Source organism: Lithobates pipiens, unplaced genomic scaffold (assembly GCF_037356315.1).
Source record: "Lithobates pipiens isolate NorthernLeopardFrog02 unplaced genomic scaffold, aLitPip1_a1.2 Scaffold_23, whole genome shotgun sequence".
NCBI classification, from domain to species: Eukaryota; Metazoa; Chordata; class Amphibia; order Anura; family Ranidae; genus Lithobates; species Lithobates pipiens.
In genome coordinates, this window is record NW_027507785.1 from 114005303 (window position 1) to 114026857 (window position 21555).

The 21555-nt window shown below is 45.1% G+C and overlaps 1 protein-coding gene across 2 annotated transcripts in view; it reads left to right on the top strand.

The window, feature by feature from the left end:
* The window catches only part of LOC143926981 (uncharacterized), an 83011-nt gene that overhangs the window by 52511 nt on the left and 8945 nt on the right, over nt 1–21555 (top strand). Inside the window, exon 2 of one of the 2 annotated variants that reach the window (XR_013262181.1) lies at nt 11112–11333. The exons of the other annotated variant lie outside the window; for it this stretch is intronic. The gene's annotated coding sequence lies outside the window, so the exon portion shown is untranslated. The remainder of the gene's footprint in view (nt 1–11111; nt 11334–21555) is intronic. 2 annotated transcript variants of the gene reach the window in all.

Consider the following 21555-nt stretch of genomic DNA (forward strand, 5'->3'; position numbering starts at 1 on the left):
TATGGACCTGGGGGGGACCCCCGCGCCGATTTTTCAGCATAGGGATTCCCCTTTAAGTCCATACCAGGTGATGGGGCCAGCGACGCCTCCTTCTCTGGCACCGGCTACCTGGAGACGCGCTCAAAATGAGTGGACTTTCCTCCACATGTGTGGGCGAGTCTGTTCATTTCAAAAGTACGGCGGATAGTCCAGCGGACTTAGTATGCCGTATTAGTCCGCTGAAAAAGTGCTGCGTGTGGGCAAGTAGCTCGTTCGGAAAGTCCGGCAGACAGTCCGGCAGAAAGTCCGCCAGACTAAGTCCACTGGATAGTCTGCTACGTGTGTATGCAGCATAAGAGGCCCAGTTTGCTGTGGTGTTGGTGGAGGATCATCATTTCACCTGCAGATGTATTTCTGTAATACTCTCTGGGTGCTCCCTTGAATTTGTGGATTCTCTCTGGATGGACTTTTTTATTAAGTGCTGCATCTTTTATAAATGTTATGTAGAACTGTATTTGACCATAAAATGGCAGTGTTCCACAACTTAATTATCACACAACCCATACAGGAATGCTGGGGACGCTGGGACTTGTATGCTGTAAGCAGTATTCTTTCATCCAGAGTAGTTGAAGCTGAACTACACAGCCCAAGAGGACTGGTAAAGGCACAGGAGCATTTAAAAATGAAAAAGCCCAGGAACACGGGGGTAGATGAGATAGACTGGCTTGAATGTGAGAAAAGACTGTGTTGGACATGAGAGAGGGAGCAGAGTGGATCCATGCAGGCCCAGGCCAGATCAGGCCAAGCTTGGAAGTTGCATAGCTGCCAGAGAACTAATTATCCTGAGGAGGCAGGCTAACAGAACCTGCGAGTAGATGGATGGGGTCATCGCCATCTTTCACGGCCAAACCAGAACAAAGGGAGCTTCACTTCAAATGGAAGGTCATCTCTTCACCCTGCTGTCTTCAAGTCTGTTTGTTGTTTTCAGTTGCTTAAGGTTAGCACCGTTTACACTACAGGCCTCTTTAGGCACAGATGCTATAACCCATCCAGTGCTCCAGTCTAACATCCTTGCTGTCTTTATCAACACTGCAAGAAGAAATTAGCTTTTAAAGTACTGGTCTCTAACTAAAGGGACATACTTCAGCCAAAATCTGTATTACCCCCCCCCCCCCCCCCCCTTTCCAAAGCAACCAAGCAACCTCTGTTACCATCTTATATCATTAATGTAACTCTCACTCTACCTATATTTACTAAGGGCAATTCCATTAGCTATTTTACCATCCCTTGGTTAACTCAGTTTTCTTCAAAGAGAATACATACCTATAATAGGATCATGGGTCCCACTAGGGTGTCTCACACAGAGAGGTTTTATACATAGCGGGGATCTCCCGCTTACTCAGTTGTCGGGTGAGGTCCCACCTCCTGGGCCGGCTCCTATGATAGGCAGCGCACTGGTGATGTCTATCATATGAGGCAGGACTTTGCCTGAGGACAGTGGCCGCATGGGGTAAACAGGAGGTCCCTGCTCTGTATAATCCATCTCCTCTCCTCGCTCACTATGTACTGATCACGGGTAAGGCTGGGCTGCTGGGCACTGAACAGGTTGTGCTTTAAAATGCATGGTTTTCCCTTTTATGAAGACTAATACAATGACGCTATGGGGTTGGGCTGGTATAATAATGCTATGGGGCTGGTATGAAATGATTTTCAGAAATAACGTATATATCATACAATTATTCTATAAACACATACCACATACACTGCATATATCATTGGAGGGTAATATGCTTATAAAATAGTTTACCCATTTGGCAATTTAAAAAAAAATGTCCCCGGATTTCATTTAAAAAAATCTGGTCACATTAACCTATAGTGCACCAACATATGGGCCCTAGCTAATCAGCAGAAGAGTTCTTCGCGTGTTTAGAGTATCTTATGGGAAATGTACTTAGCTAAATTCCTGAGTGTTAAACCCTGACTCTTCTTACTGAGGGCCCGTAAGTGAGCTAGCCTGGTGTTTGTTCTTTTTTTCTCATTTCATTCGTTCACTTGGGGAAATTTTCCCAGTTTGGGAGCTAAGGTTTAAATCTTGAGTCCTGCAGGATGGGTGGGAGCGGCTTAAAGTGGTACTTTATTTTTTATATTGCCTTTTCTCAATGGTGTTTTGCCATTTGGAAGACTCAGCCAAATGTTTTCTTTTGCCTGTTTGTCACTTCCGTGACATTAATATAAGTTAACATTTATCTCATCAGCTTGTATGTGTTTATCCTTTGTGTGATAGGCAGTCACCTGGCCAAGGTATTTTGGTTGTGTCAGCAGGGGCAACACTCTGCTCAGTACTCAGTAGTGAACAGGGTACCCAGAATACTCAGCGGACCCTGAGGGGGTAGAGTTACATGAAAGCTTAGGTATAACAAACTTTGTGCTGGTTGCTGAATTTTGACCACTTGCTTTATCCTTTTATCTGAGCATGGATGTTTCCTTTTTTAAGTTACACAACATTAAATTCAATGGGCTACTGAACCTGTGAGAATGCACAAAAGTACAGCAGGTGTGACTTTTAAAGTCGCTCCACGCCAACTGCTTGATACTGCGTTTGAGTGATGTGTGGATATTAAGAATGAATGGCACTTGAGTGAATCTGCAGATGCAGTGCGTTTCTGTACGGTGCAGGAAAACATACACTCCCACAATGAAATTGGTGTGAACCAACCCTATAGGCTAGCTCTACATTTAGTAACATGTTACACCAGTATTTAGGATGTAGCATGTAACATGCTGCTAAGCACCCAAACCCTCGCCCCCTAAGCCCCACTATGACAGCAGATAGAGGCTTCTCTCCCCCGCAGCTGCTGTCTTTTTAAAATTTGGCGCAGCTGTGCGAGACTCTGCCCACACAGCTGTGTCATAGAGATCTGTGAATATATAAACTACACGTCCCTTCTCCACTGCGGAGTTCTCAGTGGACTAAGTGCAAGATGATCAATGTACTCATAGTTCATTGACACTTCCTGCACCTCTGTAATTGAAAGCCTTACAGAGGTACAGACAGTAAGCCTATAAGAGCCTTACACTGCGCCTACGATCCATTGATGGTGTATGGAGATAAGAATGATGAAATCTCCTCCTAAGCCAAGAAGAATCACAAGAGACACATCAAATTAAATGTAAGTTATGTCCCTTGTGCTGTTTTTTATGTTTGTAATTTAGGCTAAACTTAGGCTTTAACCACTTGCTCTCCAGGCCATTTTTCAGTGGCATCCCATTTTGAATGACAATTGCTTAGTGATGCAACACTATACTCTTTGAGACAGGAAGGGCTTTCTTTTCGTGACATTTACCCTATTTATCGGCATATAACACGCACTTTTTTCCCCTTAAAATCAGGGGAAAATCGTGGGTGCGTGTTATGCCGATCCCTGCTGATTGTGAGCGGAGCAGAGCAAGCACCGCCGATATACACATAGCCGAGTGTATTCGGCTAGGCTTTGTTCCTCTTGGCTCCGCTCACAGTCACATCCAGTCCCGCCATTGGATCTGTGTTATGTCCATCATAGGGGTGGGACTGCGAGAGGAGCAGAGAGGAGCCGAGCCTAGCTGAGTACACTCAGCTTTGTGTATGTCGGTGGCTCTCGCTCCTCTCTACTCACAGTCAGCGGTGATCGGCCCCAATTTTACATAGCCTGCAATGAGGCTGGGCAAGGCTGCAATGACACAAGGCTGCAAAGACACTGGGCAAGGCTGCAGGTGGACACTGGGCAAGGTTGCAACGATGGACAAGGCTGCAGATGGACACTAATAAGGCTGCATTGATGAGCATTTAAATGTAAGTTTTTTTCCTTAAACTTCTCCTAAAAGTTTTATTCCTTAAAATTCCCTCCTAAACTTGGGGTGCGTGTTATACGCTGATAAATATAGTAATCACCACTGAGTTTTCTATTTTTTACTATGTAATGAAAAAGGCCAACAAGTTTGAAGAAAAACTTCTTAGTTTCTGTTATAAAACTGCAAATAAATAATCTTTCTTCATAAATTTTGGTTGGATTGTATTCTGCAAAATTTCTTTGGTAAAAAATCCAAAACAGTATATATCATTTATGTAGCCAGGCGCTGGCTAGTGTGCCTGTGTCATCGTGGGACATTCTTTAACAGGGCTGCCTTGAGTTTGTGCATTTCTTCAGTGTTGTCACATGAAAAGCTATAATAAAATATTTACAAAAATAAGAGGGATGTACTCACTTTTGTGACATACCGTAAGTGATTTTTAAAGCAAAAAAACAAACAAGACTTTACAATCACTTTATGCATCAACCTCTGGAATCATATCCTCAGTGAGCAGTTCTATACCTGGAGCTTTAGGTGAAATCCACCTTTCCAGCCAAGCTTCCACAGGAAGGTTTCCTTCAGCGAGTTTCCTTAAGTCCAGCTTCCTTCAGTTCCTCAGGTATAACATCTTCTGAGACTTAGTAGCTGTAACTTCTCTGGAACACATGCATGCTCCTTAGCAGGGGGAGAGGCTCCAGAGGAAAAAAGAGACTGATCAGGTCTTCACAAATATTTATCTTCTCCCAAGCCACACCTTTAGGGTCAGCCTCTTGGGGATTGGCTAGGGTCAGATAACTATTCAATACCCAGTGACTGATTCCACCACTGTTTTTTTGAAACACACTTCCAGAAGCAATCATCCACCAGGTTTAGGGGTAAACCTGATCAGACCTAAAAAAAGGCCAGCCCAGGGCAAGGGTGCCACATGTGTGATCACTGTGATTAGTCACAACAATCACATGGTACAGGGTCAATTTCATTGGTACAGTATCCAACTCCATGATTAGTTGTGTCCTTCAGACAGGATCAGTAGGACATTTAAAACACCCTGATGAATCCAGAAAGCTTCCATCTGGTCGTTTACATACAGTGTCTGGGTGGAAAGAGGTTAAAGTATATGTCAGCTCTTACCTTATATACATGTATTCTGAATACTTTTTTTTTTATAAGTGATCACATGACCTCTCTTCTCAGCTGCATAGGAAGCATACAGAGCTGTTGGTGGAGACTGCATGGGAGCTAGTCAGCAGGTGGCAGAGAAACAGAGGAACACTGATCTTATACTAAAAAAAATTGTGTTATAGAGTCAAATAGTACCCAAATGCTGCTCTCAAAAATAAGACCTCCCCCTAATTGTGTTAATACAATATAAACAAAAGTATACATATAAATGAATATGCATATCAATAAGAGCTGCACTTTAAAAAAGTGAAAAAAAGTAAATAGACTAATGTCAATAAACCCTAATCCTTTCCTCCGAGCCACATCCACTCTCCTTTCACCAAATGGATGTGAGAGACATTAAATAATGGCTCTACTATCACTGCGCACTATCTCTATTTATTACACATAAACAACCACAGTAGACAGAGACATTCCTCTCCAAAAAAAAATAAAAAATCAAAATCAAAATTAAACTGAGTATTGTATCTAAGTCAGCAAAGTAGCAGGAATCTACTGTCCTCAGTTTTGACACCTGTAAAAAAATGTGCCCCCCTCTTTGAGTGACAGGCCTAATAAAGAGTCCAGCCAACGTGTGCACTGCTAAGCTGCACTAGGAATAAAGTTGGGGGTGCGTACAGCTGGGAGTAGAGTCCGGCGACGTCACAACTCCACCTCCCAAACTCCAGGTCATGTACACGCCCATGAATCGGGAGATATTCAGTGGGCTGAAACAGTCAGAGGCTTGAAAATAATGAAGAACACATAATGCGCTCGTCGTGTTCAGCCTACAAAAACTAAAGAAGGTAATTGTTTGATATTTGCTAGACATGGGATTTACAAGCACTTTAACCACTTGGAACCTACTTTTCCAGGACTACGTCTATTGACGTCGTCCCGTGCACGAGCGGCCTGCGCGCCCCCTGAGGGGCGCGCGCGGCGCGCTCTGTGATCGGCGAGTCCATGAGACTCGCCTGATCACCGATCCGTGCAAGGGGTCGATCCCGACCCCTTATCACGTGATCAGCTGTCAGCCAATGACAGCTGATCATGTGATAGAACGGCTATCACATCGGCTATTATTCCTCCTCGCGCTGACAGCGCGAGGAGAAAAAAAAAAGCCGATCACCGGCGGCCGTGATCGGGACATCAGTCCCGATCACGGCCAGCAATACAAGCGACCACCTGCCCCCTGCCAGTGCCCACCTGCCCCCTGCAGTGCCATCCTGAATAAAAGTAAGTGCCCCCCGTCAGTGCCACCCAGCAGTGCCCATAGTGCCCACAGTGCCACCCACAGTGCCACCCACAGTGCCACCCACAGTGCCCACAATCTGCCTCAAAGGTGCTGCACCCCAGTGCCGCCCATCAGTGCCCAGCAGTGCCGCCCATCAGTGCCCAGCAGTGCCGCCCATCAGTGCCCAGCAGTGCCACCTATCAGAGCCACCTATCAGTGCCACCTATCAGTGCCCATCAGTCCCATCTATCAGTGGTACCTATCAGTGCCCATCCGTGCCACTTATCCGTGCCACCCATCCGTGCCATCTTATCTGTGCCCATCTTTGCCCATCAGTGCCGCCTTATCTGTGCCCATCGGTGCCGCCTTATCTGTGCCTATTAGTGCTGCCTTAACTATGCCTATCAGTGCCCACCAGTGCAGCCTATCAGTGCCCACCAATGCAGCCTATCAGTGCCCACCAATGCAGCCCATCAGTGCCCACCAATGCAGCCTATCAGTGCCGCCTAATCAGCGCACTTCAATGAAGGAGAAAAATGACCCGTTTGCAAAATTTTATAACAAACTATTAAAACATGATTTTTTTTTTTTTTTGCATCTTTTTTTGTTTGTTTAGCAAAAAATAAAACTCAGAGCTGTAACTAAATACCACCAAAAGAAAGCTCTATTTGTGGGAAAAAAACGATACAAATTTCATTTGGGTACAGTGTTGTATGACGGCGCAATTGTCATTCAAAGTGCATCAGCGCTGAAAGCTGAAAATTGGTCTGGGACTGAGGGGGGTTTAAGTGCCCAGTAAGCAAGTGGTTATAGGTGCCCACCCCAGCAACTACTATGTCCAGCATATATCACATACCTCGCCGTTGCTGCTCTAAGCCACCAGAAGGACGTCTGATCATTGGGTGAAACGCGTAAGTGTGAAGTTGGGACACATGTCATTTTTGGTTTCGGCTTCTCTCCCTGTTTCAATATATATATATATATATATATATATATATATATATATATATAAAATATAAAAATAAGCTACCACACAGCGTTGATTAGATATTGGCATGGCTGTGCCTGCAAAGCTCTGTCATTCATTCACAGAAAACTGGTAGATGCACTTTGGACTTCTCAGTGTATCACAAGTGCAGTAATCGTGGCACCTGTAATCCATTGACACTTGCTCCAGATCTCCAACTGAAAGTCAGTACCTTGGTATAAATATTAGAGCTGGAGGAAGAGTCTGCAGGAGCTTGGCATTGCACGCATGATCCTAGTCCTAGTGTGAAACACATGTCATTTTCCAGCAGCCAAGGAGCGGCAGGTGGGGTGTACAGCTCGCCATAGAAGAGAATGACTTTACATACATGTACTTGTGTAAACGTCAAAGCTTCCATACATTCATGTTTACCTGCATGTGTACATATGTTATATTTTCCTGAACACAAGTCTTCCGCATAAAATAAAATATGGCGTGGGTAAACATTGATACAGAAAAGCATTATTGTTTACAGGAGTACAGGGTTGTATAGTCATTCACCTTTATGACTGGCTGTAAAACCCCACCTATGGTCTGCCAAATGCAGGAAAATGGCGTTTTTTTAAGCCTAATTACATCAGTGTGCATGTAGCCAAAGACAAGGATTACCGTTCTTGGCAATAGGCTGTTTACAAAAAAATAATTTAGCAGTCGCAGACTCCTTAACAAGAAAAAAAGATGTTCACCTGCTGTAAATTCCCTTTCAATCAATTCATATTTCTTGCTCAGACTTGCCTGTCTGGAATAATGTATTCTATGTACCTAGAGATACATGATTTATAGAACAATCTTTTATATCTCAGTTTTCTGAGCCAAGAAAAGCTGTGGTTGACATTATTCATGTTATAACCAGCCAATCTGATTCAGCTCCAGCATTGTCTTCTCAGCAGCCAGCAGCAGCATGCTGTTTAGAGTAACACTGCCCCCTAGTGTTTCTTGAGGAATAGTCATGCTTAAAGTGTATCATATGGTCAAAATGTAAAATCATATATTCATGTCCACATCATATTTCAATTATTTCTAACCTTCCCCTAATAATCTGATGGATCTTGAAGTTTGTAAACATGATTTTTTAAGATCCCCACACATTTATTTTCTTGAATTCCATTGCTCCCAACTATCCTTGATTTCAAGGGACTGACCCTGATTTGCAATAAAGTCCCTCTGTCCTTCTTTCCACCTCATTTATCCCTCATTTTGGTCTGATCTATATAGTTGTATATAAAATTCACTATTTATCTTTCAAACAGTGTTTCCCAGTGCTAAACCTTTCATCCAATTTCCAAATTGCTCCATTTGTAAATTACAAAAGCCAATATAAAGGAATAGTAGTGGTAAAAAAAAGCAATTTTTTGTGTTTTTTGTTGTTACTGTATAATTCTCCTTTATGGGGGCATGGCAACGGATATGTTTTATTCCTACATACTTTTTCTAATAGGTGTCCCTTGTTCCCATCTCAGAAAGTTGGGCGATATGGAATTCTGTGACACATTTACTATGCCCTGTGTCACACATTTCACAGAGCCTGCCTTTTGAACCACAGAGGTGTGAAGGGGAGGAGTTTTCAAGAGGAGGCGGAGTCAATACAGGAATCTCTTCTTGCAGGCAGCAAGGTACCATGGGATATATAGTCCTTAGAAATTGAAAGTAAATGGCAGAGGAGAAGCTGAAAAGAATGCAGGGAACAGAGGGAGTCGTGGAAAGAGATGGCCAGCAGACAGCCTGCACTCACAGCATGAATGGAGATTTTTCAAGGTAGTTTATATTGGATTATCAAAATTAAAAAATGTTTGCATTACAATGCAGATGTTATAAAATAAAAGTGTATGCTGTGGCCATAGAACCCGTTCAAAACAGTACAGCACATTTTTACTTCTCTTACCATTTACCCATGTTTTATTAATTATAACGGAAAGCAAAACTTTTTTTGTTTTTAATAGAATGGAGAGGGATTAGGACACATATCAGGGCTTATTGTGTTGTCTGTCTTCCTTAGGGAGATTACTGTTATCAAAGAAAGACAATTCTAAATCTTCCAATGGGGACACTAGTCTTGATGTGAGTTCTACTTTAATGTGCAGACCTGCTGCACGCTTGACGTTTTGTCAAAAGGCAAGCAGGCAACCTCATGACATGTGAAGGACCTAACCCACAGTCACTTCAGCCCCCCGTTAAACATAATATTTAACCCCTCCAAATCCCCCCACAAATGAAATGACGAGATTTTGGAGTAAATGGCCTTGACGGCCTTTTATTAACAATTAAATAAATAACATTTTAAATGACTCTTAACCAACTTTTATATACTTTTAGGGTCTTTTGAGGGAAACACCCACCACTGGTCACTGCGCCAAACTTCCTTTAACTTTAGGCCTCCGGTCGCAAGCCCCCGGACCTGGAGATGGTACTCAACTTTCGCAGTGACCTACCTTTTACCCCTTCCTGGTTAACCCCTCGTTAACCGGAAGGTACCTGATAACCCCCATCCACAGATGGGTACCACCCATGTTAACCCCATTCCACAGATGGGTACCAACCATGTTAACCCCATCCCACAGATGGGTACCAACCATGTTAACCCCCATCCCACAGATGGGTACCAACCATGTTAACCCCCATCCCACAGATGGGTACCAACCATGTTAACCCCATACCACAGATGGGTACCAACCATGTTATATATGCATATAACATCCATATTCTCCTCCTCCAAAAGCCCCAACCACTGCACGAGCTGTCCTTACTGCCCCTATTATAATTAACCATACTCGGGAGGGTGGGTGGGAATCTTCTCCTCCGCCGCTCACTAATGACGTCACTCCCCTTCCTTCCTCATAGCTTCCTAACTCGAGCGCCTCCCCTGCTTTGGCCACTCCCCCTTTTTTAAAGGGGACAACTTTTTCTCCGAAAGCATGACTGTGCTGTCCACACCTGTCATGCCGTCCCTACGCCAATCCTTTCCTCTCCTTCTGCTCCGGGACTCCCTTGACATGTGAAGGACCTAACCCACAGTCACTTCAGCCACCCGTTAAACATAATATTTAACCCCTCCAAATCCCCCCACAAATGACATGACGAGATTTTGGAGTAAATGGCCTTGACGGCCTTTTAACAATTAAATAAATAACATTTTAAATAACTCTTAACCAACTTTTATATACTTTTAGGGTCTTTTGATGGAAACACCCACCACTGGTCACTGCGCCAAACTTCCTTTAACTTTAGGCCTCCGGTCGCAAGCCCCCGGACCTGGAGACGTTACTCAACTTTCGCAGTGACCTACCATTTACCCCTTCCTGGTTAACCCCTCGTTAAACGGAAGGTACCAGATAACCCCCATCCACAGATGGGTACCACCCATGTTAACCCCATACCACAGATGGGTACCAACCATGTTAACCCAATCCCACAGATGGGTACCAACCATGTTAACCCCCATCCCACAGATGGGTACCAACCATGTTAACCCCCATCCCACAGATGGGTACCAACCACGTTAACCCCCGTCCCACAGATGGGTACCAACCATGTTAACCCCCATCCCACAGATGGGTACCAACCATGTTAACCCCATACCACAGATGGGTACCAACCATGTTATATATGCATATAACATCCATATTCTCCTCCTCCAAAAGCCCCAACCACTGCCATAGCACAAAAGGGGTAAAATCTTACCCTTGTGTGCACCTCCACACCCTCATTGCTCGCTGCATGCATTCCTGCGAACCTAGAGCCCAAAGATTGGTTCCCACTTCGTTAAGGTGCACACCACCGCTCCCAAAACACCTCCTTATATCCACCTCCAGCGCTCTGTGAGGTATAACCACACCCCCGTTCCTGATCGCAAACCTATTCACTGCCATATTTTCTTTCACTCAGGTCCAATCAACCTTTGTTGCTGGCCAAGGCATACTGCCCACCACATCTGACCAAACAATGACCCTCCCGGATGAGCTTCCTGACCGGGGATGCCCAACTGCCTACCGTTGGTCCGAACATCAGCTCTTCTGGCCCGCCCCCATTAAACGTATGAGGGACCCAGGATCCACACTAGGCCAACTTTCCCACCCACAACAAAAAGAAAAATTACAGCACAAAACAGTAAGTTCCCCCATACTAACACTAAAATAAAACCTGAAAAACCCATCTTTAGACCCAATTCTGCAACCAATGTGTGTGAATGTAAAACCCCATATTTCTGAATCCCACCTACCAATGCACTTATCTGTTTCATAACTGAGACCAGCCATGGAAGCCTCTGTGGCCACCCCGTTTAAGAAAGAATGGGAGGCCTAACTTTTTGGATTGTAGCCACCACTGTCAAACATTCTCGAAACATGGCTATAAGTTGGAACCTTGACAAGGACTACCCAGCATTCTGTATCCTAAAAACGGGGGTCTGTGAACCCAGGCCGCATGTCCCGTAAGGGTTACGCTCCTCTTACCGAACAATTGTGTGTCTCCGTAATCCATAACACTTCCAGTCGCATGTCCTTACCGGTCTGACTGTTTTTTTTTTTAGCCCGTCTTACCCACATTCTGACCGAATCTTGCAAATAACCCCCACCAGCAGCCCCCCTTTGAGACCATTCCGAAGGGCAGACCAGCTCGCTTATCCATAATGCCCCAAAGGAAGCCAGTGCGAAGGCCGTGCGGAATAGGGAACGGTCATACTCTGAACCTCAAACGTTGCTCAGCTACGAAAAATTAGGCCGTGTAGCATGTCGATGGAAACTGGGCACCTCGTACTGTGAAAAGAAAGGCCAAGCCTGCCAATTTCCGATCAATGACACTTGCCAGGATACCTCTCTCAAAACCCGTGGTAATAAAATAGAGGCCTCCATGAGCTCGATCTCGACCCTTGGAGACGGTACCAAGCCTGTACCAGCCTGCTGCATTCCTGCCCTACCTTGTAGTAGCCCATCCCAAGTTGTCGTACTCCAGAGCGTTGAATCCCGCGTGCTGCAACCCAAGGCAATTTTTTCCTAAGTTGGGACGGGTGACCCGTATTGTTCCACGACTGGTGCCAACTCTCGGACTTGACCCGCCGAAAACGAGACAAAGCACCTGCCAAGGTGCTGTCCCTCCTTGGTAAATGTACAGCATAAATGACGGCGTTCAATAGCAATCAGCACGATACCAAACGTCACAACCCCCGCACCACTGTCATGGATGCTGCCGACAAGCGGTTACCACCTGACCCCCCCCAGGTAATCACAAATGAGACGCACCTTTAACTTCCAGGAGGGTTCCCTTCACATTTCCATTACTACTACGATTGGAAATAGTTCCAAGAGAGCAAGTTTTTCAAAAACCGGCCTCCCACCCACACCGAGGGCAAAAAAGCAGCGCTTCCTTTTTCCCGCAAGAAGGCCCCCATAGCCCGTGGGGCCCGCAGCGTCTGTGAACAATCTAACTTGCCATACTGATGAGCCCAGACCTCCTAAGCATTCCCATTAAACGACTCCAGGAAGTCCTGCTACCCCGCAATTCCTCCCAGTGCTCCCTGTTGAGACACACAAAGTCCCTATGGGACTTGGCTACCTGGGACGCTGCCGGCAGCCGGTGGCAAAACCATGCCTATGGAAATTAAATGGCAAGCAAACTTAAGTCTGCCATTGGCATTCCATTCCAATCGACTCTACTGCAATTCCCAGGAACAATGGCAGATGTGGGGCCCTCTGTTTTACCCCTTTGCTAGCGGACCCCGAAATGTTCCGCTATATGTTGCAATCTCCCAAACAGGACGGCGCCGATGTTGAAACCCCGTATGCTAACGCATCTGAAGTCATCCAGATCATGAATGCCTGAGTTGATCTCGGAGACGTCCCGTACTACCTATTCTAAAAGGAGCGAACGGTTCGAAGAAAACGCATGAGATGGAGCATCCCATCGGGAGACAACGATCCCCATAATATGCCACATCTATGTACAGCCTAGCAGACGGCAACTGTCTGGATGAACTGGCAAAAGCCAGAAACTGAATCAATATCCGCTTTCGACCCCAGTGACCCCTGCCTATATCGACGCAACCCATGATATCGATGCACCCAATTATATGTTACCTCAAGCCCCTCCAAAGCAATCGAACCACTAACCAACCTACGGAAAGGAAAGGTGGAGAATCAATCTGAACTCGTTTGGCTCTTTACAGGGAACTACTCCCAATGGATAGACCACCGGGTCTGGAAGCGGAACCCTATTAAAAAAGGGGGGGGGCAGGCATCCTGCCCAGACAACTCTTTACGAAGTTTTTCAGAAACCGTGGTTGGACGCAGCTGGGCCGAACGTAATTTTGAAACCATTCGAGAAAAAACCCAATTCCAACAACTGAGCCGCTGTTTGGTCGGAGGTACCTACTGAGAAAAGGAAGCGTCTAGTCCATCCACCAGCATCGTCCCTCCTCTTCCGAACCCCTGGGATCCCCCGCGGCCAAAACGGGTGTGTTTGAAGCGAAGCTCGCCCCCAAACTTATCCTGTTCGGTCGGTTGTCCTGAGGCTGCAGTACCACCGACCCCACTCCCCCCCCCCCCCACACGCTCACCAAGATGGCAAACGCCTGTAACCAGTTTGAAAAAAGGTATGAGGGATCCTCTCCCCTTTCCAACTTTTCCTGTTACCTCCATTGTAAGATGGTCACCCCAGGGGGCCTCGCAACCGACATAAACCTCTCTTTTTTGCGGGAACCGCCACCCTGACCGAATTCGCTTAATTCTCCCCTGCTTTTCCTGGCTATCAGGAGCCTGAATGCTGGCCTGTAGCTTGGGGAGGATCGACTACCAACTTTCCTGTCCCACTGACATCGCCGGTGAATCGCATGTAACCTGGACTGTAGCCAGTGGTGTAGTCGCCGTGGCCCGCTCCTCACTTACGTGGTGCCTGGGCTGTTCTGCCTGGGGCCTGTCACTGCCTGCCCTAGACAAACTACCCTCGCCCGGGGACCCTGCTTTCCACCCCTTGGTTTAATAAAGAAGAAACATATAAAGAAAAAATTGCACTCACCGGGCTGCCCAGGCCTGGGCCCACCAGCCGCCACTCTGGAATCCACCGCTGCCGGATGTCCCAAGTCCTTGTCCCTCTCCGACCCGGACAGCTCTCCCTCCAGTCTGTCGCTGTTCACTGGCCGAACGACCCCTGGCTGCACACCAGAGGGTCCTGCTCAGGTCGCCGGGGGGGTCTGCATTGCTGTTCCCATCCATCTCACCGTCCCGACATGCCAGACCAGCCCGCTGCCCGCATTGCTTGGGCACCCGGTCCTCCTCCCGGTCTGGGCATCCATTGCTCGCTCTCTGTCCTCGCTCACCGCTGTCACAACACTCCTCCTGGTCCTCCCTCTGGTCAACCCGGTACCACTGGTCACCCCGACCATCCTGAGACACGGCTTACCTCCGCTGGGCCGACTGGCTGCTCCGACCTTGTCCCGCAGCCCTGGCCGTCTTCTCCTGGCCTCTGCGACAAACAGGGGGGGGCAGAGCCATGTGCCGTAGTGCTGTACTGTGCTGCATCCGTATCACCCTGGGCACCCCCATCCCTGCGCTCCTGCCTCTGTGCTGTGCCCTTCTGAAGTCCCCCATTCCTGGATCCCTGTGGCTGCTGATCGCTGGGGGGTGGAGGTTCTCCCCTCTCCCATGTGCTGCTGCCTCTGACCACCGGGAGAGGTGTCAGGGCCGAATATCTCCTGCAGCAGGTACCGCCGAGCACGTGGAGCCACTGGTCCCCGTACTAAGCTGCTCTCTCTTCATCCTTAATGGCTGCTATCTGTGCTCACAGCCGGCCTGCGCCCTGCGCTGCCGCCGCCACCGCTAGAAGCTATACCATGCAGGCTCCATTGTCGCCGCCGCTGCCGTGTGCTTGGATAGGGGATAGAGAGCGGTGGGAGCGTGTGGAATCTTCTCCTCCGCCGCTCACTAATGACGTCACTCCCGTTCCTTCCTCATAGCTTCCTAACTCGAGCGCCTCCCCTGCTTTGGCCACTCCCCCTTTCCTAAAGGGGACAACTTTTTCTCCGAAAAGCATGACTGTGCTGTCCACACCTGTCATGCCGTCCCTACACCAATCCTTTCCTCTCCTTCTGCTCCGGGACTCTCTTTACACTTCTTTAGTTTCAGTGCAAGCTTTATTATTATATATATTATTATTAGGCTGTGTATTTATAGCTTTCAGCTCTTATGGGCGGCCAAGAGTCACAAGACCCACAGCGCTCTCTGTCATACCTCAGACTATAGGAAGGATCGGGAAAACTCTACCTTACACTTTATGTGTATTTATTTTGATTGGTGATGTTGTGGAAATTTCAGAAGATATATTTTAATGTATTGTCTTAAGAGCGTCCCAGTGTTAGCACTCCCGCATGACTATGGTATTAACCATGGCTTGTTACCTGCTATACCAATAACCCCATCCCTTTCATCTAATGACCACACCACTCATAACTGGAGTAAATTGGCCGTTGCAGCGGTTTTATTAACCAAATATAAATATCCAATAATTAACATGTCAATAACCTTTCAAAACATAACATACAGTGTATTAACGATGATGGACAGGTCACTACACCATGGGGGTTATTTACTAAAGGAAAATCCACCTTGCACTGAAAGTGCACTTGGGAGTAAAGTCACTGTAGATCCGAGGGGGACATGCAAGGAAAATAAAAAACAGCATTTTAGCTTGCACATGATTGGAGGATAAAATCAGCAGAGCTTCCACTCATTTCAGATCTACCCCTTAGATTTAGAACGACTGCACTTCCAAGTACACTTTCAGTGCACTTACAAGTGCACTTGCAGTGCAAAGTGGATTTGCCTTTTGTAAATAACCCCCCCCCCCCCCATACCTTTTAAGTGCTCATATGACCTAAAAGGACCTTGCAGCTCGCCAAGTGCACCACTTGCTCCCAAGGACACTCCAGTCCCAAAAACAAAATAGGAAAAATGACCCCAAAATGTAGGGTGGGAGGGTGGGAAGTTGTTCCTCGCTCTTTACAACTTTACAACTTTTTACCCTTTACAACTGAAACCACAACTGAAACCACCCCCCTTTTCCGCCCCCACTCACTTCCCCCCAAGGCTCCACCCCCATCTCTATAACCCACACTGCACAACCCTAACAAATTCCCTGACACGCCCCTTCTTCCATTAACTTCCAGTACCCTAAACCCCCATTAACCCCTGTCATGCCGGCCCTCTGTTTATGGCCATGGGGTTACACTACGGGCCTCTCTATACTACACTTGACAACACGGTACCTACAGTACCTTTAGTACTTCTTTTGCTGCCACTGTAGCCAAGTGCACCCTACTCTCTGGCAGTGCACCCACATACAGTACTCCACTTGTCAACACTGTATCTACATGTAGTACTCAATTTGTTGCCACTGTAGCTAAATTTTGGTCTGGCTGTTTAAAGTGAAATGTTGCAAACTCTACCTTTCCCTGCCCGAGCCACTCTTTGTGCAACTCCCCCCCAAGTTAACAGGATAATAGAAAGGCGTGTGTGTGAAAAGGTCAACACAGTGCGGGATACAGAACTGAGAATTGGCATGTCTGTCTAATACAGTCTTTCTCAACCTTTTTTCTCCAAAGGAACCCTTGCAATAGTGCGGGATACAGAACTGAGAATTGGCATGTCTGTCTAATACAGTCTTTCTCAACCTTTATTCTCCAAAGAAACCCTTGCAATAATTTTCCAGTCTCAGGGAACCCCTTCTAAGATTAGTCTGTCGGTAGTCATTGATGGTGGTGGCTGGTGGGAAGACTGCTCGTGGTCAGAATTCCACCCTTACAGTCATGCATGGCTCTGCCAGGTGGCATTGGACCTCAAACTATGCAAGCATCATCACATGGGAGATCATTTAGCCAAATTTCAAGGAAGCCCTAGCCATCTCTTGAGATACCCTGGGGTTGAGAATGGCTGGTCCAATAAGCACCGCCATTTTAGCATAAAACAGCTTATACTAACTAATCAGAGATGAAGGGTAATTCAGTATTCAGGGTCACAATACGTTTGTGATCTCAGATCTCAGAGACCTGTGTGGTTGGAGCAAGGAAATATAAGCAATGTAAAATATTGTTGGAAGGACTATCCATTTGTAACTTCTGTTGACGCCCAGCAACCCCAGGCCTTTTAAAATTCTGTTGGACAACCTTGATACAGATATGTGGCTTTATAAAAAGACAATGCCAAATTCACTAAGCCTTTCCAAGTCTTGGTGAATTTGGCATTGTCTTTTTATAAAGCCACATTGGCTTTATAAAAAGACAATCTTGCATTGCAGTCTTGCAAGTCTTGCATTGCAGGTTCTCAGCTATAACTTCCTCTCCAGCATTCAGCACAGTTGTGATTTCACCAAATCACACTCCAAATTTTGTGAGACAAGGAGTCAGAAACACAATGCCTAAAGATAGACATATACACTAGTAGAATTTCAAATTCAAATTCATAAAAAAAATTCTCAGTACTTTCAAATGTTTGAAAGTAGTTCAAGATGGACTAAATCGTCCTTCTTCAGAGGATTTATCACTTATTTGATTTTGGGACATTGCACACATTTTTTAGGTGATTTTTTTTACACAATTTATGAACCTTTTTGTCATATTATAGCATTTGTATATGTTGCATTCATATGTATGTGTATTTGACAATAATTGTATTTTTCATGAGTGCTCCACTTATTCTAAATATAATGGAAAACATTGAATGAAATTCTGGGTGTATAACTAGCTTTAGAATCTCAGACTGTAGATATAGACCTAAGAGACTGAATACAACAGGGATGGATCCAGAGTCTAGTCTCGGGAGGGGCACTGCCAGAAATATTTTTTTTGCGGGAAATTTATCGGAGACAGGCACAATAGACCTTGCTAGATTCTCCCTATAACATAGCAAATATTTACTTTCTGAGTTCAGGTTCACTTCAGCTTGTGCTGACTGAGTACACAAGTTCCATGTTCTGTTTCGGTGCATATACACGGTGCATAAATATGCTAGAGATCTATCCTTATGGAGTAAAAATAAATGTACGAATTAAAATAGAAATAGCAAAGACCTTCATAACAATCTATGATTTTCATTTTGAATAGAGCAAGGTGATGTAGTGCCATTTTAGAAACGTGCAGCGATGACACGTGTCAATTGTTAATAATCACAGTATACTTGCATTGCAAGAAGTGTCTATTTTGTGTCTGAAGATGGTTGCACTATATTAACAAGAAGGATTCTTGGATTTTAAAAGCTGATCAGTAAAAGTATATTTGTGTAATTAAACTGGAAGTAAAATGTTCAACATTTAAAAAAAAAATCTGAAACCATTGACATGTAGGCTTTTTAAGACAGAACAGACCCTGTAATTGTCTTCTGTCATAATTGATTCCTGCTTGCTATCAGTGATTTTTTGTACACTGAGCCATGTATGAGCAGCTCAGTGTAATCAATCAAGATAGCCAAAGACATTGAACTAAAAGAAGACCAGTTGAAAATGGGATGGAGGGACAATGGGCATCACATTTCTGGATTCAGGAACTAAGTGTGTTATAATGTTCATATATGCACACTGGCAAAATATCCTGGGGGGCACAATGTTCCAAAGCAGAGGCTTAACTAGAACCTTCAGGGCCACGGTGCAAGAAACCCTGATGGGCCCCCTTCCATCCAAGCCCTGGGCTTCTAATTTTGGGAGGTTGTACATAGACATCCTCCCAGAACTCTGCTTCCCGCATGCCCCCTGGGACTTGCATCCAGCACAATCACAGCGGCCCTTTACCATGTGATCAGCTGATCAAATGTAAACAGACTTGCCAGTTATCCAAAGCCCTTTCCTCCCATGCTGTGTCTGTGTGAGGAAACGAGGTGTTAACAGGCAAGAATGTCAGTAAATTGTTTACACTGATAATCAGTTCCCCAATCATCAGTGCCATATATCATTGCTCATTAATGCCGCCTATTAGTGCCCATCAATTCTGCCTAACAGCATCCATCAGTGCTACCTATCAGTACTCTTCAATGCTACCCATTAGTGCCCATCAAGACTGCCTGAGTTCTACCTATCAGTGTTCCTCAGTGCCCATCAATGCCACCTATTAGTGCACATTAGTGCCTCCTATCAGTGCTCATCAATGCAGCCTATGTCCATTAGTGCCTCCTACCAGTGCCCATCAGTGCCTCCTAGCAGTGCCCCCTATCAGTGCCTCCTATCAGTGCCCGTCAGTGCTCATCAGTGCCTTCTATCAGTGCTTATCAGTGAATCATATCAGTGCTCATCAGTGCCATCCATCAGTGCTGCCTTTCAGTGCACTTCAATGTGGCCTATCGGTGCCCATTAGTACCTCTTATCAGTGCTTATCAATGCCTCTTATCAGTGCCCATCAGTACCTCCTATCAGTGCCCATCAGTGCCTTCTATCAGTGCTCATCAATGTCTTCTATCAGTGCTCATCAGTGAATCCTATCAGTGCCCATCAGTACCATCTGCCTTCGCAGCACAGCTCTGAGAGGAGAGCGTGTCTCTCACAGAACAACAACACAAAGACAATGACATTGACAGTTCTATTTCCCCCTTAGCTTCATCCACCTATGTGCGCACTTCACTAGCCAGCTACTCCGGCACTTGTGCCACTCTGTGCCCTGAAACCCTTTACCTTCAGGAGTGTTGGGCAGGAGGTGCAAGAGAGGCCTCCACAACATTCCAGCCATCACCAGGTACGTGATACTGTCCAAATCTTGCCACCTTAAAGTAGTATTAAACTCTTGGAAAAAAAAAGTTTCCACCTGCAAGGCAATATCATAATGTGCTAGAATGCACCTCATACTAGCACATTATGAAAGACTTACCATAAATGAAGCCCTCCAGTGGCATGCTGTCACAGCTGCAGAGGCTTCCATCTTCACCCGATCTTACTTTTTGGGTTCAGGGACTCCGGCCAACTGACTGGCTGAGCCACAATGACATCACGCCAACGCCTGCACGTGGGAGTCTCTGCTGCGGCACACTGCTCTGAAGGAATGGCACAGTATCCCGTTCTTTCAGAGAGTGAGATGGATGACAAACAGTAACAAATACCTGTTGTTTTTATACTTTTGTTAGTATTTACTTTTTAAATAAATGTTAATTAACTGGAGGACGTTGTGCAATGAATATTTCTCCCCTCTTTTTGCATGGATCTTGCTCTATTCAATCCTGTGGGACGAACACTCTGTAGAGAGATGTTGAGAATAATGCATCATGCCTGTAGTGAGAGCTTTTCTCACTAAAGCGAGGCTAGATTTGTACAAAGTCTATAAATCTGGTAAGAAGCCAATTTGCACAGTTTTGGAGTGGAGCATTGCTTGATGATCACTTACAGCACTAGAAAATTATGATTAGGTTTTAACCCTATCAACCTAAATGGGACTATTTATCATCTGTATAATTATCTCTGGTTTTGCACATCCATTTCTGGCATGATCACATGGACTTTATGAATTTGAAACCACTTTATTGATTTGATATGTTCATTTATTTATTTATATGTGATAAATTGATTTAAAATGTTTTTGCACTATATGTACTTTATGATTGATTTGCATTTATATTTCCAATTTAAGACTGTTCAACATTTCCCATTTTTTACAGATATTGTCACATGCTTGCAGTCTCTGACCAGATATTGTAGCATGTTTACAGTCTCTGGTCAGTTATTGTAGCATCTTTACAGTTTCTGGTCAGATATTGTATCATGCCTGCAGCCTTTGACTAGATATTGTAGAATGTTTACAATCTCTGGTCAGATATTGTAGAATGTTTACAGTCTCTTGTTTAGATATTGTAGCATGCCTATAGACTGATCAGATATTGCAGCAAGTAAAAATAGTAAAGAATACAGAGTAAAAAAAAAAAAAATGCCAAATTCATGATTTATGAAGATTTCACTGCTGGGTTCATTAACCACTTTCAGACCGGACCATTTTGCTGGCTTAAGACCAGACCACTTTTTGCGATTCGGCACTGCGTTGCTTTAATTGACAATTGCGCGGTCATGCGACGTGGCTCCCAAACAAAATTGATGTTCTTTTTTTCCCACAAATAGAGCTTTCTTTTGGTGGTATTTGATCACCTCTGCGGTTTTTATTTTTTGCTCTATAAACAAAAATAAAGAGACAATTTAGAAAAAAACGCATCATTTTTAACTTTTTGTTATAACAAAATATCCCCCAAAAATATATAAAAAAAAAATTTTTCCTCAGTTTAGGCCGATACGTATTCTTCTACATATTTTTGGTAAAAAAAATGGCAATAAGCGATTATTGATTGGTTTGCGCAAAAGTTATAGCGTTTACAAAATAGGGGAT